The sequence below is a fragment of the Panthera onca genome, chromosome C1, assembly GCF_046562875.1.
Source record: "Panthera onca isolate mPanOnc1 chromosome C1, mPanOnc1 haplotype 2, whole genome shotgun sequence".
In the NCBI taxonomy this organism is placed as follows: domain Eukaryota; kingdom Metazoa; phylum Chordata; class Mammalia; order Carnivora; family Felidae; genus Panthera; species Panthera onca.
In genome coordinates this window covers 179321907-179343857 of record NC_138346.1, presented here as the reverse complement: position 1 = coordinate 179343857, position 21951 = coordinate 179321907, and the positions used below count along the sequence as shown (strand labels likewise).

The 21951-nt window shown below is 38.5% G+C and overlaps 1 protein-coding gene across 11 annotated transcripts in view; it reads right to left on the bottom strand.

Moving 5' to 3' along the window:
* Positions 1-21627, bottom strand: part of TUT4 (terminal uridylyl transferase 4) — a 140675-nt gene extending 119048 nt beyond the window's left edge. For 6 of the 11 annotated variants that reach the window (XR_013557604.2, XM_078451903.2, XM_060624550.3 and 3 more), the window contains exon 1: positions 21481-21626. The gene's annotated coding sequence lies outside the window, so the exon portion shown is untranslated. Of the gene's footprint in view, positions 1-4037; positions 4072-21480 lie in introns of all 11 variants that reach the window. The other 5 variants (XM_060624553.3, XM_060624554.3, XM_060624555.3 and 2 more) reach the window with 3 other exon arrangements.
* Positions 21628-21951: the final 324 nt, after the last annotated feature.

The following is a 21951-nucleotide window of genomic DNA, read 5'->3' as shown; positions in this document are numbered from 1 at the left end:
AAAACTTGAAAATATTAAGTCCCATTCTCCAAAGTGCATTTTATCCATAATAAAAAAGCATAATCTAATCTCCATATGCTTCTTCTGTCTTTCCCAATTTGTTCAGGATTCAGGAAAGGAAAGAGTGCTATTTATTGGTCCCCGTAAGCCCCAAGAAGTAGGTAAATTTTATAAGACTCTGAATGTCTTAAATGTCTATCCTATCTTCATATTTTAATTAAGTTTAAAATTCTAGGTTAGAAATCATTCACTCAAAATGCTACAGGTATTGTTTCAATGATTTCTAGTTTCTAGTATTACTAGGGAAAATCATGCCATTCTTATTTTCCATTTCTTTTTTTAATGTTTATTTACGAGACAGGGAGAAAGACAGTGAGAGAGTGAAGAGGGCACACAAAGAGAGAATCCCAAGCAAGCTCCATGTTATCAGTACAGAGCCCGATGTAGGGCTAAAACCCATGAACTGTGAGATCATGACTGAGCCAAAACCAAAGTCAGATGCCCGTATTTTCCATCTTTTTTACTGAACTGTTTCTTTTCTGTATGGAAACTTAGGATATTCTCTTTGTCTCGGTGTTCTGTAATTTTTTTTTTTTCAATTTAGGTTTGAGTTAGTTAACATATAGTGTAGTTAGTATTGGTTTCAAGTGCTCTGTAATTTCTCTTTTTTTTTTTAAATTTTTTTTAACATTTTTATTTATTTTTGAGACAGAGAGAGACAGAGCATGAATGGGGGAGGAGCAGAGAGAGAGGGAGACACAGAATCGGAAGCAGGCTCCAGGCTCTGAGCCATCAGCCCAGAGCCCGACGCGGGGCTCAAACTCACGGACCGCAAGATTGTGACCTGAGCTGAAGTCAGACGCTTAACCGACTGAGCCACCCAGGCGCCCCATGTAATTTCTAATTGATAAACCGTGGAGCAGATATTTCTTCAAACATTTGTCTGGGTATTTAGTTGGCTGTTTTAATCTCTAACTCAAGTTCCCCAGTTTTGACAATTTTTTCTTATATTATGTCTTGTATCTTTTCCTCCCTTTCATTTTCTCCATCCTTTTTCTCTAACTCCTATTAATTGGCCTTTATGTCTCCTACATTGATTCTACATTTATCTTACCTTTCTCTCCATTTTCTCTTTATTTTCTTTCCTCAGTGATTTCCTCACCTTTATCTTCCAAATCTTCTGCATTTAAGAGGAGAGGAGCATTTTCATTTCTAAAAATGCCTTAACTCTCTGCTTATTCCTTTTTACGACACTCTGTTCTTGTCTCATGATTATTATCTCTTATTTCTGAATGCTAATAGTTTTCTTAAATTTTTTTCTGCTCCCTGTAGTTTCCTGACTTTCTTATTTGTTTTCTTCTCTATCAAGCATAATAGGAATCTCAGGAGAAAAAGAGAATTAAGGAGACAGAAGAATACTTGAAGAAATAGTCAAAAACTTCCCAAATCAGATGAAAGACACAATTATACACAACCAAAAAGCCCAATAACTCCAAGCAGAATAAACTAAAAAAATCCACACCAAGACCAACTACTACTCAATTTTGATAAACAATGAGAGAATTCTGAAAGCAGTAAGAGAGAAGCAACTTTTCATATACTAAGAATTCACAATAAGATTAAAAGATGATTTCCCATCAGAAACCATGAAAATCAGAAAAAAGATGACATATTTAAAGTTCTGAATGAAAAAAAATGTCAACCAAGCATTCTCTAGCCTTGTGGCAAAACTATACTCTACAAAAGGAGGAATTATGACATTCCAGATAAACCTTGTGGAAATCAGGAAGTATTTAAGCTCATGTGACTTACAGCCCCTAAGGAAGGGGAGAGCTGGAAGACTATTCTACTCTTACTATTCTTCTTACTGTTCTTATCATTTACTTTAAAGGATTAAGCACTCCACCCCTTGCTTACTGTTATTAAGCTCAAAAATCCCAAGAATGGTTTAGGAGCTTTTTTCCCAGAGCTGCCAAAAGCTAGACACTAGGCAAAATTCATGATATGCAGCCCACTGTGCACTCACTCACTTCCTTCTCTGAAGTTATCACCAGTAACTTATATTGTTAACAATATTGGGTTTTGTTTTGTTAAGTTTATTTATTTTGAGGGGGAGGGGGAGGGAGGGAGGGAGGGAGGGAGGGAGAGAGAGAGAGAGAGAGAGAGAGAGAGAGAGAGAGAGAGAAAGCCAAAGTGGGAGGAGTAGATAGAGAGGGAGAAAGAGAATCCAGAGCAGGCTCCATGATGTCACCCAGAGCCCCAGGAGATCATAACCTGAGCTGAAATCAGGAGTTGGGAACTCAAACCGACTGAGCTACCCAGGCACCCCTATCCTTAACAGTATTGTTAAGATGCCAACACTACCCAAAGCAATCTAAAAACTAAATGCACTATCAAAATCCCAATGGTATTTTTTGCAGAAATAGAAAACCTCATCCTAAAATTCATATGGAATTTCAAAAAACTCTGACTAGCCAAATCAACCTAGAAAAAGAAGAAAAAAGAATTGGAAGACTCACACTTCCTGATTTCAAAACTTAATACAAGCTACAGTAATCAAACAGCATGATACTGGCATAAAAAAAAACAACAAAAAAAACACAGATCAATAGAATAAAACAGAGAGCCCCAGAATAAACCCTCACATATGTGGTCAACTGATTTGACACTGATGCTAATAGTATTCAGTGGGGAAAGGACAGTTTTTTCAAGAAATGGTGCTGCAAAAACCAGATATGTACATTCAAAGGAATGAATTTGGACCCTGACCTTATACCGGTTACAAGAATTTACTCAAAATAGATCAACTTAGGCACTAATTATAAAGCAAAAGACTGGAACAAAATTCAAATGGCCGATAATGCTAAATTGGTAAGGAAAACTATCACAAAATCATAAAATATATTACCATAGCAGCCATTAAACAGAGTTAGTTTCTACTCTGCTATGGAGCGATAGTGAAGACATACTGTTAAACAAAGAAAGTAATAACATAGGAGTATGCACTACAGTAAATCTATGCAAGAAAGAAGACAGTGGGGCACCTGGATGGCTCAGTCAGCAGAGCGTGTGACTCTTGATCTCAGGGTTGTAGGTTCGAGCCCCACGTTGGGTGTAGAGATTACTTAAAAATAAAAACTTGAAAGAAAGAGAAAGAAAGAAAGAAAGAAAGAAAGAAAGAAAGAGGAAAAGAAAAGAAAAGAAAAGAATATATATACTTAAAATTTCACATACTATATAAAAATTGTAAGTCTTCAGGACTTTGGGTCTGGCAACAGCTTCTTAAGTATGACATTAGAAGCAGACAAGGGCACCTGTCTGGCTCAGTAGGTGGCATATGTGACTCTTGATCTCAGGGGTCATGAGTTCAAGCCCCGACAAAAATAAATAAATATATAAACTTTAAATATAAATAAATAAACTTAAAAAAAACATACAACAAAGAAATAAATACTGGATCATCAAAATTTAAATTTTTTCTTTGACATCTGTCTTGGCAATGATTTTTCGGATTTGACACCAAAACCAAAGACAACTGGGGGCACCTGGGTAGCGGTCAGTTGGGTGTCTGGCTTTGGCTCAGGTTACAATCTCACAGTTCGTGGGTTCCAGCCTGGGGCCTGCTTCGGATTCTGTGTCTCCCTCTCTCTCTCTGCCCCTCCCCTGCTCACACTCTGTGTCTCTCTCAAAAATAAACATTAAAATATATTTTTTTCAAAACCAAAGAAACCAAAGCAAAAATAAACAAGGAAGACTATCAAATTAAAAAGCTTCTACAGAGCAAAGGAAACCATCAGCAAAATAAAAGGGCAACCTGCCCTGCAAGAGACACTAAGGTCATGGTCTCACGGTTTATCAGTTCGAGCCCCGCATCAGACTCTGTGCTGACAGCTCAGAGCCTGGAGCCTGCTTCAGATTCTGTCTCCTTCTCTCTCTCTGTCCCTCCCCCACTTGCACGCGCACACATGCGTGGGCTCTCTCTCTCTCAAAAATAAATAAAGTTAAAAAAAATTTTTTTTAATTAAAAAGAGAAATACCATATGATCCAGCAATTCCACTTCTGGGCATTTACTGAAAGGAAACAAAAACACTAACTCAAAAAGATATCTGCACCCCCATATTCTTTGCAGTGTTTATCTACAATAGCCAAGACATGGAAGCAACCTGTGTCTACTCACAGATGAACTGATAAAGAAAATGTGGTATACAATGCAATATTATTCAGCCCTGAAAAAGTAGACAACCTTGCTATTTATAACAACTTGGATAGACCCTGAAGGCATTATGCTAAGCGAAGTAAGTCAGACAAATACTGTTATGATCTCACTTACATGTAAAATCTAAAACAAACAAAAATGAACTCACAGCTATAGAGAACAGCTTGATAGATGCCATAGGCTGGGGCTGGGGCTGGGGCAGGGGAAGGAGATGGGCAAAATAGGTCAAAGCGGTGGGGTGCCTGGGTGGCTCAGTCAGTTAAGCGACTGACTCCATTTCAGCTCAGGTCATGATCTATCTCATGGTTCATGAGTTCGAGCCCCATATCAGACTCCACAATGTCACAGTGTGAGTCTGCTTTGGTTTCTCTCTCTCCGCCCTTCATGTGCACTCTCTCTCTCAAAATAAATAAACTTAAAAAATGTTTTTTAAAATAGGTCAAAGTGGTCAAAACATGAACTTACATTTATTAAAGAAAATAAATTCTGGGGATGTAACATATAGCATGCTGACTATAATTAATAATACTGTCTTGTATATTTGAAAGTTGCTAATAGAGGGGCGCCTGGGTGGCGCAGTGGGTTAAGCGCCCGACTTCAGCCAGGTCACAATCTCGTGGTCCGCGAGTTCGAGCCCCGCGTCAGGCTCTGGGCTGATGGCTCGGAGCCTGGAGCCTGTTTCCGATTCTGTGTCTCCCTCTCTCTCTGCCCCTCCCCCGTTCATGCTCTGTCTCTCTCTGTCCCAAAAATAAAAAACGTTGAAAAAAAAATTTAAAAAAAATAAAAATAAAAATAAATAAATAAATAAATAAATACACATAAAAAAAGGACAAATATTGTATAACTCCAATTATAAGATATTTAAAATAAGTATATTCATAAAGACAGAAAATAGAACAGAAGTTATCAGGGAATGGAGGAAGAGGGGAATGAGAAGTAACTACTTAATGGGTTTCTGTTTGGGATGATTAAAAAAAGTTCTGGAAATAGTCGTGATGATGATATAACATTACGAATGTATTGATGCTACTAAGTTGTACATTTAACTGGTAAGTTCTATGTTATTTATATTTTTCAATAAAAAACTGAAAACTCAAGGGGCGCCTGGGTGGCTCAGTCAGTTACACGTCCAACTTCGGTTCAGGCCATGATCTCACAGTTTGTGGGTTTGAGCCCCGTTTCGGGCTCTGTGCTGACAGCTCAGAGCCTGGAACCTGCTTTGGATTATGTGTCTCCCCCTCTCTCTGCTCCTCCCCCACTCATGCTGTCTCTCTCTGTCACTCAAAGATAAAAATAAAACATTAAAAAAAAAATTTAACTTAAAACTCAAAAAATTATAATCAAAATAATGTGCATGCACTGACCTTATGTAAGATATCATAGACCTCAAATCTTAATCACTCTCAAATAGCTAAAGGTTTTTTAAAAAATACTTTTTATATGGGTAAAATCAACTGACAGAATTTTTATCATCAAAGGCAAGTGCAACTGTGCCCCCTTCTCTCAAAGCCAGTTTTGTGAATAAACAGGATTTCCAAACTAAATTACCTATATACTCACCCAAAGTCCAATTACATAAAGCTTTCTGGATTGATTAGTCAATCTTTTTTCCTTCTTTGTTCATCTGGTAAGTCTTTTTGGACATTTTATTATATACTAGAATCTTTACCAGCAATAGACAAAATAAATTTAAGTTATGCTTCTTTTCACAAGCAATTTGTTGGCTTCACATTGCCAACTGTTTTAGGGGTTTTTTCCTAATGAGATATGGAGATTATGTGGATCCCCAAATTACCCAAGACACAATTTCCTTTTCTTCCTTATAAATAATCAAGAATTAGCACTACAGATGAAAAGTTCTGTGCAAGATTTGCCAGAGAGCTCTTGATTCTTCTATTATCAAGCAGCTCCTGAGTATTTATAATGATATACCTAACACCTTTTGAGTGGGTTTACTTGTTTACTGGGGATACCTATTATATCCCGTAGATCCAAATATCATGATGTGTAACTGTGCTGGTCCTACAAAGCTTTTGAAATTTGACAAACTATAATTCAAAATAAGCCAGGTTACACTGCAGTAACAACCTCTTTAACTCAGTGCTGATCACAACATAAATCGATTTATTAACTCATGTAAAATCCTCTGTAAGTTCAGGTGCTCTCCAAGGCAGCTGTCCTTCATGCATCAGCTCAACATTCCAAGCTGCTTAATCTTATGCTACCTCTCACTTTTAGTAAAACAGGGAGAGAAAGACTAGCACTGGTTACTTTTGCTCACATTTAATTTACCTTAACAGGTCACTGGGCTCCACCTAACTTCAAGGCACACAGCCCTCAGAATGCCTCAAAATAAAAAGTAGTAACAATTCTTATCACATTGGTACAAGGTGAAATATGGCAACCTCTTTGTCTCAATGCATGTTACTGTTTCCCTCCAATCCTTTTATTCAGGACTAATTTCATAAACATGTGATGTGTACCATCACATAGGGCTCCCATCTCAGAAAAGAAAGACTCTGTGCTTGTTTTAAAACTGCTGTCACTGCGGGGCCTGGGTGGCTCAGTCAGTTAAGCATCAGACTACTGCTAAGGTCATGATCTCATGGTTCGTGAGTTCAAGCCCTGCATCAGGCTCTCCGCTGTCAGCACAGAGTCCACTTTGGATCCTCTGTCTCTGTCTCTCTCAAACATAAACATTAAAAAAAAAAAAAAAAAAAAAAAAAAAAGCTTCTGTCACCATCTTGAAATTCTTAATAATTTTATCTTTGAATTTGTGTTTTGTAGTCTAATGGGACAATGGAACATGCATAGGAGCAGTGGAGATACATGCAAAATGCATGTCTGACATTCCTTTCTACTTCATTCTCATACAGCTTTGGTGATACACCATGAGCACAGAATTTCAGTGGATCCACAATATATGTGGGAGTTCAGCAAGACTTAAAGTGAGTGAGTATAAGGTAAGCATGTTGTCTACAACTAAGTAAGCAGTGGTACTAACAGCCGAAGAACCTTCATTTTCTATTTGAACCATAATTTGCTTCAAACACAGAACAAAGACAATGGTATTCTAAGAAACACGAATGACAAAAATGAAAAATAAAAACCTTTTATATCTTTTCTTACTCATGTTACTTCCCTGTATTAACCAACTAATTATGCTAAAAGTGATGACACAGAAAGAAAGGGAAAGATAGAACAAGTCACAGTTTCTTCTTGTTTCAGTCCTGCCATGGTCAAAGGTAGAGCATATTGGGCCACCTGGCTGGCTCAGATGGAAGAGCATGGGACTCTTCATCTCAGGATTGTGAGTTCAAGCCCCACCACACTGACTGTAGAAATTATATATATTATATAATTATAACATATATATTATCTGTTATATTATATATAATATATATATTTTTTAAGTACAGAGTGTTGATGGAATGTGCAAGTATAATAAGTAAAATAAAAATAGTTGAGGGGTAGGGGTGCTGGGTGGCTCAGTTGGTTAAGTGTCTGACTTCAGCTCACATCGCAATCTCATGGTTCATGGGCTTGAGCCCCATGTGGGCTCTACACTGACAGAGCAGAGCCTGCTTGGGATTCTCATTCTCATATTCTCTCTCTCTCTCTCTCTGCCCTTCCCCTGCTTGCTCTAATTAAGTAAATAAATAACTTTATATTTTAAAAAATTAGTTGAGGGGCACCTGGGTGGCTCAGTCCGTTAAGTGTCCAATTCTTGATTTCAGCTCAGGTCATGATCTCATGATTCATCCCACTTTGGGATCCATGCTGACAGCGTGGAGCCTGCTTGCGATTATCTGTCTCCCCTTCTCTCTGCCCCTTCCCCATGCTCCCTCTCTCAAAAATAAATAAACATTAAAAAAAAATAGCTGAGTTAAGTTTTGTGCAGTGTTTTCCCTGTTCTGGTAAAAATGAAATATGAATTCACAAACTATGAAATACCAGCAATTCCACATAAGAGTTAAATAGCCTTATATTTGCACTTAGAGATGATGCTACACAAAATAAAGATGAATAGTAAAACTTATGCTTAATAACTTAAATTTTTAAATTGTTCTATATTTAGAATAACATTTACAAGTAAATCAAAAATAAATAAGTAAATGGGACTCCTGGATGGCTCAGTTAGTTAGACGTTCAACTTTGGCTCTGATCTCGGGATTCTTAAGTTCAAGCCTGGCAGGGCTCTATGCTGACAGCTCAGAGCCTGGAACCTGCTTCTGATTCTGTGTCTCCCTCTTTCTATGCCTCTCTCCCACTCTCTCTCTCTTAAAAATAAACATTAAAACTTTTTTTAAATAAATTAAATACCTAAAAATTAAAGTAAATTAAAATCACCATAACAAATTGAGAAAAAGATCGCAGAGGAAAAGAAAAAGCTTTATATTTTAGTAACTTGTTTAAGATTTTATTTTTAAGTAACCTCTACACCCAACATGCGGCTCAAACTTACAACCCTGAGATCAAGAGTGGCATGCTAAATCAGCTGAGCTAGTAGCCAGGAGCCCCTATATTTTAGTAACTTTATTAGCAACTTTTTTCCTACTTTTTCAGCAAGGGTTTTGCATTTTCATTTTGCATTTCGCCCTGCAAATTGCGTAGCTGGGCCTGCATTTGTTCAGGTAAATAAATATAAATCTAGAATTCGTTTTAACAAAGATCATTTGTCAACATTCACATATAAGGTGCTGGGTTAAAAGCTGAAGATACAATGATAAATAATGGGCTCATGCCTGAAAGGGGAGACAGTCATATAAACAAGTAATGACAATATATTATGTGACAACGTTATGGAAAGCCTGTGGAAAGAGCCTTAGAAAAGCGTTCATCATGGAGATAACAGTTGGGCTGAGAAAGAACTTCCCACTTAGGAGAGAAAGTGAGAAGGGATAGTCCTAATAATAAGACCTGTATATACTAAACAAAATGTATTTATAAAATTTTGGCAAGTTTTTTGGGACCATAAAATAGCACGCATAATGATGAATACAGGAGACGAACTGAGAATGTAAATTGGTGCACACATTTGCATACCAAGTCAGGTTTACACTTTAAGCAAAAAGAAGGCATAGATTTATAAGCAGAAGAGTGGCACAACTTCTGTTTTAGACTAACTTCAGAATAGGAAGACAGAGTGGAGAGAAAAATGAGATAAATCAGTAAAGTAAGTAATAGTAATTATCAGTAATAGTAAAAAGCATTCGCTTATTTAGGGCCTTATCATAAGCAATTTTAGTGGGGTTAGGAAGGGGAAAAGGCTGTGTTAAAGGAGCTTCTTTCTAGAAGAACCTTTCACACTCTTTAATATGCTAATAAGCACTGCAAATCTCTAACAGAGAGATAATTTGCAACATTTCCCAGATTTATTGGACTAAAGAAACCTCTTTTGCCAGGACCACCACTGAAGAACTGTGAGGGACACAATTTTAACATTTTTCTATTAAAGAGAAGACAGCACTTAGTGAGGAAAGCAGAGGGCAGTAGAGGGCTTAAGATGGGGTAAAACAATAGGAAATGTGAGAAACAGAAAGAAATCTAACTAAAGTCCTGTCAAGCTGTATTAAGGGCCTAACTAAATATATAAAATACCATTCTATTAATTTATACAATTAGAAAATATTTTAATTCACACTGGGTAGGGGGCTGACAGAATGAATATCTCAACAGAAATAAGGGGAAAAAAATAGTAATGATATGAGTGGGGGAAGGAATAAAGCCAAAAAGATGTTACATCCTGAGATTTAGGATAGTTCAGAAAACTAAAGAAATGAAAAGCATGCACATATCGGTATTTAGAAGAGTCTGATCAAAAATAGAACCATTTTTGAACCACATTAATAGATGTGCCAAGGAACACAGAATTGAGTATCACTGGAATATAGAAATTAAGAAAAAATAAACTTAAGGTGTTAGATGACCTTCAATGTTCAACTGCCAATATGATGTCAAGAATTAATCCAGTATCAGGGCACCTGAGTGGCTCAGTCAGTTAAGCATCTGACTCTTGATTTCGGCTGAGGTCATGATCTCTGTGCTGACAGTACGGGAGTCTACTTGAGATTCTCTTCCCTTTCTCTGCCTCTCCCTACCCTCTCTCTCAAAATAAACATTTTCAAAAAATATTTTTCAAAGAAAATTACATCCACTAACAGTGAATATAAGGGAATGACCTAGAGGTTCCTAGACTGAAATGACAAAATCAGATAAGAAATAATAGGCACGGGGTGCCCGGGTGGCTCAGTCAGTTGGGCGTCTGACTTCGGCTCAGGTCATGATCTTGCAGTCTGTGAGTTCAAGCCCCATGTTGGGCTCTGCGCTGACATCTCAGAGCCTGGAGCCTGCTTCAGATTCTGTCTCTATCTATCTCTACCCCTCCCCTGCTCTCACTGTCTCTGTCTCTCTCTGTCTCTCTGTCTCTCTCTCAAAAATAAAATAAAAACATAAAAGTTTTTTTTAAAGAAATAATAGGCAGCAGGTCACCCGTCTTAAAAGAAGAGGAACTACAGAGAAACAGAAAAGAATAAATAGATGGGGCGCCTGGATGTCCCAGTCGGTGAAGCGTCTGACTCTTGACTCAGGCTCAGGTCATGATCTCACAGTTCATGGGTTCAAGCCCCACATCAAGTTCTGTGCTAACTGTTGGAGCCTGCTTGGAATTCTCTCTCTCTCTCTCTCTCTCTCTCTCTCAAAATAAGTAAACTTAAAAAAAAAAAAAAAGAATAAATACATAATATGTATAAAAATATGGATCTGGTTTCCTGGCTGTGAGGAAAATAAGCATATTCTTACAGGATTAGAACAAAGTAATGGTTCTCAATCTTTTTTCTGTTCCAACACATCTGAGAAATAGAGAATATACATTCCCAACAGAAATAAAGAGGAACAAAAGAATGAGGAAGAAGGAGGATAACTGTGAGTGGTTCCTAAGGCCTTCCAAAATAATTATAAAAAGACTTCCTAAGGAAGTGTAACTCTCATATATTGAAAATCACTAGTTTAAAACTGCTGCTACCACAGAAAACTTAAATAAAGTTCCAAAGACAAACAATTTTTTATCTGTGACAGAATTCAAGACGCTATCACATAAGACAAGTTCCTGCAAAAAGTCCCAGAGCTCTTTCAGTTTAAAAAAAAAAAAAAATTGTTTTTGAAGATACAGCATCAGCTAATACATGTCTAGTATGTTCATTCATTTATATTTACACATTTGTGAAATTAATACAGTCTTTTAGTATTTCCATTTTATACACTAATGAGGCACCCTAAGTTTGTGACTTGCCTAAAGTGACACAAACCAGACTGGTTTATAACTATAAGAAACACGAGTCCCAATTTTTGTTTCAATGCTTAAGCACTAGGGTAGGTCTATTCACCTACACCAGAAGCAGTTCTCAAATTTTTTTATCTCAGGATGTGTTTATATTCTTAAAAATTACTGAAGATCCAAAGAACTTCTTTGTGTATGGGTTATAACTACTGATACTCATGTCATTAGATATTAAAACAAATTTTTCACATACAAAAATACACTATTAACTCATTCTGTAAGGCCAGTATAACCCTAATACCAAAACCAGACAAAGACATCATAAGAAAATTATGGTCCGGGGCACCTGGGTGGCTCAGTCGGTTAAGTGTCTGACTTCAGCTCAGGTCATGATCTCACAGTTCGTGAGTTCAAGCCCCACATCAAGCTCTGCACCGACAGTGCAGAACCTGCCTGGGATTCTCTCTCTACCACTCTTTCTCTGCCCCTCCCCAATTCATGTATGCATGTGCTCACTCTCTCTCTCTCTCAAAAATAAATAAACTTAAAAACAAAATGTGGACCAATGTTTCTTATAAACATAGATGCAAAATTTTTCAACAAAATACTAGCAAACCAAAGACAGCAACAAAGGATTGTACCCCAGGATACCAAGTAGTATGTGTCCCAGGAATGCAAGGTTGGTTCAACATATGAAAATCACTCAACATAATACACCGTATTAATTGAATAAAGGACAAAGACCACAATCATCTCAATAAATGCAAAATGCATTTGATAGGGGCATCTGGGTGGCTCAGTTGGTTAAGTTTCTGACTCTTGATTTCGGCTCAGGTCATGATCCCAGAGTGGTGGCATAGAGCCCACATCAGTCTCCAGGCTGAGCATGGAGCATGCTTAAGATTTTCTCTCTCCCTTCCTCTGCCCCTCTCACCTGCTCACACACTTTCTACAATAAAATTCTTAAAAATGCATTTGATAAAACCTAACACCCTTTTATGATAAAAACAACAACAACAACAACAACAACAACACTCAATCAACTAAGAATAGAAAGGAACTGCCTCAACCTGACAAAGCCCATCTAAGAAAAACCCACAGGTGACATCATACTTTATGGTGAAAGACTAGGTGTTCTCTCCTCTAAGAGAACACAGGATGAGGATGTCTGCTGTCTCCAATTCTATTCATCATTGTACTACCCAGAGTAATTAGACAAGAAAAAGAAATTAAAAGTATCCAGATCAGGAAGGAAGAAATAAAACTATATCTAATTTGCAGATGACATGATCTTACATACAGAAAATCAGAAGAAATCCACTAAAAAATTTAGAGCTAATAAATGAGTCCAGCCAGGTTGCTATCCAAAATCAATATACAAAAATTAGTTATATTTCTACACACTAGCAATGAACAATCCAAAAATGAAATTAAAAAAAAAAAAACAAAAAACAATTTCATTTACAATAGCATCAAAAAGAATAAAATACTTAGGAATAAATGTAATAAAAGAAGAACAAAATTTGTACACTAAAAACCACAAAATGCTGTTGAAATAAATAGGTAAAGGCCTATTTAATGGAAATGAACAGTAAGTACACAAACATCTCATATTCACAGATTGGAAGACTTAATATTAAGATGACAATACCAGGGCACCTGGGTGGCTCATTCAGTTAAGCATCCCAACTCTTGGTTCCAGCTCAGGTCATGACTTCACAGTCTGTAAGTTAGAGCCCCACATCAGGCTCTGAACTGACAGTGTAGAGCCTGCTTGGGATTCTCTCTCTCCGCCCTCCCCCACTCACTCCCACACTCTCTCTCAAAATAAATAAACTTAAAAAAAAAAAAAAAAAAAAGATGACAATACTCCCCAGGTTAATCACCAGATTCAACACAATTCCTTTCAAAACTCTAGATTTTTTTTTTTTTTTTTTTTTTTGGGCAGAAATTGATATACTGATCCTAAAATTCATATCAAATTGCAAGGGACTCTACAAAACCATCTTGAAAAAGAACAAAGTTGGAAGACTCACACTTTCAGATTTCAAAACTCTGTACAAAGCTACAGTAGTCAATACTGGGTGGTACTGGCATAAGAACAAATATATATAGAGATCAATGGAGAATCCAGAAACAATTGAGAATCCACAAATAAACACAGACATTTATGATCAATTGATTTTCAACAAGGATGCCAAGACCATTCAATAAGGGAAAGAACAGTCTTGTCAATTAATGGTGGGACAACTGGATAGCCCCATGGAAAAGAATAAAGTTGAACATCTACCTCACACCACATACAAAAATTAACTCAAAATGGATCAAAGACCTAAATAGAAAAGCTAAAACTATAAAACTGTTCAATAAAAACAGAGGTATAAACTCTTATAATCCTGGATTAGGTGATTATTTCTAAGGTATGACCCCCAAAGCACAAATACCCAAAGAAAAAATAAATCAAACTTTATTAAAACTGAAAACTTACATTCTTCAAAAACATATTTTATTCAAAAAAAAATGAAAAAACCAACATGGCAAATCCTCAAAAAGCTAAATATAAATTTACTGTATGATCAGCAATTCCAATTCTGGGTATATGCCCAAAGAGCTGAAAGCAGGGGCTCAAACAGATATTTGTATGCCCATATGCAAAGCAGTATTACTCACAATAGCCAAAAGGTGGAAGGAACCCAAATGTTGATCAACAGATGAATAAACAAAATGTGGTATATAATACAACAGAATATTATTCAGCCTTAAAAAAATAAAATTTTGACACATGTGACAACATGGAAGAACTTTGAAGACACTGTGCTAAATGAAGTATCAGTCACAAAGGGACAAATATTGAGGGGCAGTCAGCTGGCTCAGTCATTGGAGCACATAACTCTCAATCTCAAGGTCATGAGTTCAAGCCCCACATTGGGTGTGGAGTGCACTTTAAAAAAAAAAAAAAAAAAGGACAAAAATTGTATGACTCTAATTACATATAGTAGTCAAATTCATTGTGACAGAAAGTAGAATGGTAGTTTCTAAGGGGTGGGAGGAGGGAATGGGAAGTCATTGCTTAAAAGGTACAGAGTTTTAGTCTGCAAAAAATGAAAAAGTTCTGGGGATGGATAGTGGTGACGGTTTGCACAACAATGTGAATGTACCTAATGTCACTGAATGTACTCATAAAAATCATTAAAATGGTTTAAAATGGTAAATTTGGTGTTAGGAATATTTTACCACAATTTTTTTAAGTTTATTTATTTACTTTGAGAGAGAGAGAAAGAGAGAGAGAGAACATAGAGGAGACAGGGGGAGAGAGAGAATCCCAAGCAGGCTCCACACCATCAGCACAGACTCTGAAAAAGGGCTTAAACTCAAAAACCTCGAGATCATGACCTGAGCTGAAATTAAGAGTCAGACACTTATCCAGCTAAGCTACCCAGGCACCCCTATTTTACAACTATTAAAATTTAAAAAAAGAAATTGAAAAGACAACCCACAAAAATGGAAGAACATTTTTTTACAAATTACATATCTGATAAAAAGTCCAGTATCCAGAATATATAAAGAATTCTTACAACTCAACAATAAAAAGACAAATAACCCCGGCACTTGGGTGGCTCAGTCAGTCAAGCATCCAGCTCTTGAATTGGGCTCAGGTCATGATCTCATGGTTAGTGGGATTGAGTCCCGAGTCTGCCTCTGCACTGACAACTCAGAGCTGCTTGAGATTCTCTCTCTCTCCCTCTCTCCCTTCCCTACATTCGAGTGCACACTCTCTCTGCCTCTTCTTCAGAATAAATAAACTTAAAAAAAAAAAAAAAAAAAAAGGACAGTCTAGTTGTTTTAAATAGCCAAAGGATGTGAGTAGACCTTTCTCCAGATAAGATATACAAATGGCCAAAAGGCATATAGATTGTCAACATCATCATCATCATCAGTTACTAGGGAAATGCAAATCAAAACCACAATGAGATACCACTTCACCTACTAGGATGGCTATAATTAAAAGATGGGGGGGAGGGGCACTTGGTTGGCTCAGTAAGTTGAGCATCTGACTTTTGACTTCAGCTCAGGTCATCGTCAGTTCAAGCCCCGCATGGGGGCTCTGTGCTGAGCATGGAACCTACTTAAGATTCTCTCCCTCTCTCACTGTCCCTCTTCCCCACCTGCTCTCTTCTCTCAAAAAAGAAAAAAGAAAAAAGATGAACAATAACAAGTATTGGTGAGGATGTGGAGAAATTAGAACTCTCATACATTGTTAGTGGGAATATAAAATGGTGCAGTCTCTTAGGAAAATAGTTTGGTAGGTCCTTATAAAGTTAAACTTAAATGTAACAAAACACTCAGCAATTCCACTCCTGGGTGTATACCCAAGAGAAATGAAAACATACATCCACAAAAACTTTCACATGAATTTTCATAGGAATATTATTCATAATACATCCACAAAAACTTTCACATGAATTTTCATAGGAATATTATTCATAATAGCCAAAAAAGTGGAAATAAGCCAAATGACTATCAAATGATGAATGGATAAACAAAACATGGTATCTCCACAGAACACACTCCATAAAATGAAGTATTGTAAAAAGGAATGAAGTACTAATACTTGACATAACATGGACAAACCTTGAAAACATTCTGCTTACTGAAAGAAGTCAGGCACAAAAAGCCACACACGTATGATTCCATTTACATGACATGTCCAGAACCAGCAAATCCACAGACAGAAAATAGCTTAGTGGTTGCCAAAGGCTTGGAGCAGAGGCGAATAAGGAGTGACTGCTAATGGACACAGGATTTCTATTCTTTTTTTAATGTTTATTTTTGAGAGAGAGAGAAAGTACAAGCAAGCGGTGGGGGGAGAAAGAGGTAGACACAGAATCTAAAGCAGGCTCCAGGCTCTCAGCTGTCAGCAGAACCCAACGCAGGGGCTCAAACTCAGGAATGGCAAGATCATGACCTGAGCCCAAGTCAGACACTTAACCGGCTGAGCCACCCAGGCACCCCCAGGATTTCTTTTTGGAAAGATGAAAATGTTCTGGAATTAGATAGTGATGGTTACAGAACCTTACGAATATATACTTAACACTATACTTTAAAAGGGTGAGTTTTATTTGGTTTTGTTTTTTGAGAGAGAGAGAAAGCATGCGGGGGGGGGGGGGCAGGCAAGGGGGGGAGGAAGAGGGAAGAGGAGGAGAGGGAGAGAAGGGGGAGGGGGGGAGAGGGGGACAGAAAGGGGGGAGAGAGGGGGGGAGGGAGAGGGAGGGAGAGGGAGGGAGAGGGAGGGAGAGGGAGGGAGAGAGAGACATGGAGAATCTCAAGCAGGCTCTATGCTCAGCGCTTTCTGACTGGGGGTTTGATCCCACAATCCTGGGATTATGTTATGACCTGGGCCAAAATCAAGAGGTAGATGTTCAACCAGCTGAGCCAGCCAGGTACCCCTGACTGATCAATTTTAATGATAATTATTTAAACAACAATGTACAAGACAGACAAAATGCAAGCAGATTTCACTATTATGTATAATTCATACTTTATGTTCTTACAACATACAGTAATACCTTGGATTGCGAACAACTTGTTCTGCAAGTGTTCTGCAAGATGAGCAAACATTTCCAATAAATTTTAATGTCATAAACAAGCAACGTCTTGCAATACCAGTAGTACATGACACCCAATGTCACATGATCACAACTGAGCCAATGGTGCTTGAAATTCACTTTGATATACAAGTGCTTTGGATTACAAGCATGTTTCCAGAAGAATTATGCTCACAAACCAAGGTTTTTTTCTCACAACATATTTTTGACAACCTATGTAACTATACTGAACACCCCCTGCATATTAAATTTAAAAAAAATTTTTTTAACCTTTATTTTTTAGAGAGAGTGTGCATGCACATGGGAGAGGGGCAGAGAAACGGAGAGAGAATCCCAAGTAGGCTCTGTGTTCTCAGCACAGAGCACGATGTGGGGCTTGAACTCACAATGACATCATGACCTGAGCAGAAATCAAGAGTCAGCCGCTTAACCAACTGAGGCACCCAGGCACCCCTGCATACTAAATTCTGACAACCCAAGCTTGAGGTGCAACACAGTATAGTGGTTGAGAGCTCTGACTCCAGACTCAGATACCCTGAATATGAATGCTAACTCTGAGGCAAAGTAGCTGTGAAATCTTGTCCAAGATACTTAACCCTTCTGCACCTCTTTTCCTCACCCGTAAATGAGGATAATACCAAAAGGTTGTTGTGAAAACTGAATTAATACTTAAGCTCTTTAGAAAGAGGGGCACCTGGCTGGCTCAGTTGGAAAAGCATATACAACTCTTGATCTCAGGGTCATGAGTTCAAGCCACACATTGGGTGTGGAAATTACTAAAAACAAACAAGTAAATTAAAAAATTTGTAAAAAGATCTTTAGAAAGAAATTACACATCGCAAATATGCAGTAAGTTATCTATTACCATTGTAAATCAAATACCCACTTAAAACTACCACACTATTTGGGCACCTGGCTGGCTCAGTGGATGGAGCATGTGACTCTATCTCAGGGTTGTGAATTTGAGTCCTTCACTGAGTGTAAAGATTACCTAAAAATAAAATCTTTAGGGCACCTGGGTGGCTCAGTTAGTTAAGTGGCCAACTCTTGATTTCAGCTTAGGTCATGATCTCACTGTTCATGAGTTTGAGCCCCACATCAGGCTCTATGCTATCAGCTGGGAGCCTGCCTGGGATTCTCTCTCTGCCTCTCCCCTGCTTGTGTGCTGTCTCTCTCTCTCTCTCTCAAAATAAGTAAACACTAAAAAAAAAATAACAATAACAAAATCTTTGAAAATTAATAAATAAAACTACCAGACGACTAACTTACAAACATACTGATTTCGTCTTGAAAGTACAGGCTACTTTGTGCAAAGATTAAGACTTTGCACATCTTTACTGATGAACACAGAGCTTGCAGGAAGCCCACACTCCCCAATTCCCCCATGCTATTGCTTTCCAGTACTAAACTAGAAAGTAGTCAACTAACCCTTAGGAGTGAAAAAACTTCCTAAGAAACTATAACAAGGTTATTTCCCCCAGAGGTATTTTTACGGCAAAAGAACCTTCTAAGAAATTTAACATTCAGGATCCTCAAAAAAACAATGTGAATTATAGCAACTACTAAGAGGAGAAAAGAGTGGCATGGAAAAGGTGGCTTGACTATCCACTGAAAACAGGGCTAAACTCTGTTGGTATAAGGAAGCTGAAGAGAAAGAAATATTAAAGTTGGAGTCAGAAAACACACTTCTAATCACAACTCAACCACTAGCTCACTTGGTGATCTCATTTGGTAAAACTGAAAGGCCTTAAGTCAAAATACACAATAACTTTCACAATCTGACTACTGTTTCCAAACATTTCTCTCACCACTCTACCCATAAATCCTCAATTCCCGCCACACTGAATTTCTCACTTTTCTACTCTGAGCCCCATAACAACTTATCTTTGCATATGTTATTCACTAACTGTGAGACCATGACCTGAGCTGAAATCAAAAGTCCACTTAACCAAATGAGCCACCCAGGCACCCCTCACATATCCTGCTTTAAACTAGCATTTTTTCCTTGTTTTAGGTATTTCTGGAACTGTTCTTTTTTAGAACATATTTCTGTCTGCAGTAATGACTTTCAATGAATTTTGTAAAATTATTTTACCAATTCTAGCATTTGTAGTTTACATTTGAAAGTAACACATCTCACTGAATTGTTGTATCAAAATGGTCTGATTTTTTTTTTAAGGATAAACAAAATGTACCAGTATCAGCGTTTCCGGGTAAGGCTTACTGATGGTCTGGAAACAAACTTTCTGTAGGAAATAAAGTCAAACACCATTCTCTACCCACAGATCCTGATTTGACATTCTATAAATAACACATTAAAAAAAACACACACACAAACACAGCATAATTAATGATGCTTATTATGTATGTCAAGGTTAACTCTGAGGTCAAAAAAAGTTCTCTACTTACTAAACTGAATCTGCTCTGAGAACTAATAAAAATTCTCTTTAAACAGTTTTTATTAATCAGAAATATTAATAATTGCCATTGTAACTTGATTTTAAGTTTTAAAATTATAACAGACACTGTACTGTTCTAGTTTAATGAAATAAAATTAAATGTAATTCACGGTGTGATTTAGGAATTACAAAATTGAATTAAACTTTTAAGTGCATGATAACAGCTTATAAATTTATCTGCTAACAACCTGACCTAGGACAATGAAAAGACCTTAGTTTCCCCTTTGTATTTAGACATTTGCTACACTTAAAACATTAAATGTCAATAACTTTCACTTCCGCTTCTGTATTATTTCAAGGAAGCTTTACTTTTTCATTTTCCACACTAGTCAAATGAAAAATTGAAAACAGGAAAATTTACCTAAAAGAGCTCTTTTTCAAACCAACTTTCTTTTGTTTATATGAAACGTCACATTTTTAAAGCCTAAAATGGCTTAAAATTCTTATCTTCCCAAAAGTATGATTTTTAAGAAGCACCCTTTAAAATGTGTTTATAAAAGCATCATAGCACACTAGACACTAGTGAATTCGTTAATACAGCATTCTAAATGAAGTAATATTTCATAATTTTACAAGTTGTGACTAATAAGTACTAGGATGCAATGCTGTGCAGCTATTTTCAAGGAGACATTACAGGGTGCTGAGCCTAAAGAAAATTTCAGCGTACAATCTACTCATACAGAACATGTTGACTGACACAACAAAAAAAGTCAACTTTTTTTAACCATCCACAATTCACCGCCTTATTAATGGCACTCTCTCTAAATGGTCGTATCCAGTTGGGATTCTCCAATTTTATTAGCTAATAGTTCTCATTACTTTAAAAACAGAAACAGGATACGTTCTGTTTCACCAAGTATTACACGTTTCGCTACTACAAGACTTGGCAGGGGGAGGGGGACATTTAGGAAACAAAAGGTAATCTGATCCACTCCAGCTAATTACTAAATGCACGCCAACAATACACAATTTGAATTGCGTTTCTAGTCACTAAGAAGATCACAAAAGGAAGCTTAATGTCCAATGTGTAAGGAACTAGTTTTATATCAAAAACATATCAAAATGAAGAAACAGGGTATACCGAAACAAGATCTCGCACAAGGTTCAAAATTCATCTGATTAAAGATCTGATAAACTTATAATAAAATGTTCAATTAGCGTCGTTAAAATAACAGTAATTCATCCCATTCAGGTATGACTAAAAATCCCGATGATGTGCTTCTTTCGGGTCTAAATATCTCATTCTTTTACAATCCGGATACCAAACGGACCCGAAACCTCTCGCGGAGGCGTGCAACACACACGGCTGGTGCTGTCTGTTTACAAATACGAATCTCACAGTTTCCCACGTCAAAAGCGTTCATTACCACCATTCGACTGGGGGGCGGGGGAGAGAGAAGGCGGGCAAGCAAGAAACGAAATCTATACAGGCACCTCTGCCTTCCCTCTTCCCGAAAAGGGTGAGCTTGTGTATTACAGGAGTGTGTATATTTACATGTTATATATGTACGTCCGTGTCTAAGCGGGGATGAAAGAAAAGACATACATGACAAGGAATCGTACTGGACCCAAAAGAATGCTCACGCCAATCCCGTTAACTCAAAATCCACCCCCCGAGGTCTACAGGTTTCGGCCCGGGGCGGAGAACCTCAGCCTCTCTGTGAAGTTCGGCCCCCAAAGCGCCCCAATGCCCTCCTCAGGCCGCCAGGCCGCCGCCCCTACCTCCCTTATCTCTGCCTTTCCTTGGGACACCCGAAGCCCATTCCCGCAAAGAAAGAAGTGTCAGGCCCCAAGGGGGCGACTGGGCCCCCGACACCTGCGAGGCGCGGCACCTGAGGAGGCGGACAGGGGGCCGCCTGGCCTTCCCCGAGCACACCCCCTCGGCGCGGAGCGCTGAGTCGCGGCCGGAACCTCCGTACCTGAGAGGCCCGCGAGCTACAGGCGCGCGCGGCGCCTCCTCATCTCAGTGGCTCCCGCTCCCCCCGCCGCCTCCCGCTGCCGCCGCCGCCGTCACTGCCGCCGCCGCTGGAGGCCGGGACACGACGAGCTCAGGACTCCACCGCCATGTCCGCCGCGCCGCGAACTGCATTGTGGGGGGGAAGGGATGGGGTGGGGGAGGAGGAGGGAGAGGGAGAGAAAAAGGAGGACCCGCTGAGGGGAGGGGGCCGAGGGGGAGCCAGGGAAGGGGGGAGGGGAGAGAGGGACGGAATCTTGACGAGTCCTGACCCCGAGGGTTGGGCAGGGGAGAGTCGTGGAGGAGACCCTGGAGAGGAGACGCAGAGGGTTGAGTTCAGGGGTACCCCCCCCTTAGTTCTGGGGGCCCGTTGGCGCCGCTTAAACCGGGGAGAGTGGGGGCGGTAAACACCAATGGGGGGAGGGGTTGCGTTTGG